This window comes from Apaloderma vittatum, unplaced genomic scaffold, assembly GCF_000703405.1.
Source record: "Apaloderma vittatum isolate BGI_N311 unplaced genomic scaffold, ASM70340v1 scaffold32618, whole genome shotgun sequence".
Classification (NCBI taxonomy): Eukaryota; Metazoa; Chordata; class Aves; order Trogoniformes; family Trogonidae; genus Apaloderma; species Apaloderma vittatum.
Window position 1 is genome coordinate 4,544 of NW_009729613.1, and position 351 is coordinate 4,894.

Genomic DNA, 351 nt, shown 5'->3' on the forward strand with positions numbered 1-351 from the left:
GGAGAGGCAACGGGATCTGCCCCAGGCTGTCCCGAGCCCACGAGTTCCTGCTCCCCAGCCACGGCCCCGAGCGGGTTTTGCTATGGCATTTAAATATGATTTACCAGGGGATAATGATACATAAAACACAGGTTAAAACAAGGATGGATTATGAAGGCTTTAATGACACAGTAATAAGATTGTGTCTAATGCAGTCGTAATCCCATAACGCTTTGTTGTTCCCCAATTATCATTTATTTAGTGGGCAGCCTGGTGCGAAGGTAGAATTTCGGTGTCAGGGCTAGGCAGGCATGCTGCTGCCTCCTGTCCCCTCTGGCTCTGGTGGCAATGGCAGACCCCATGGCTCCATGA

General features: G+C 50.4%; 1 protein-coding gene across 1 annotated transcript in view; it reads right to left on the minus strand.

Moving 5' to 3' along the window:
* Positions 1–351, minus strand: part of GRAP (GRB2-related adaptor protein) — a gene marked incomplete at its 5' end in the record, with an annotated part of 4,021 nt that overhangs the window by 3,436 nt on the left and 234 nt on the right. The window lies entirely within an intron of this gene.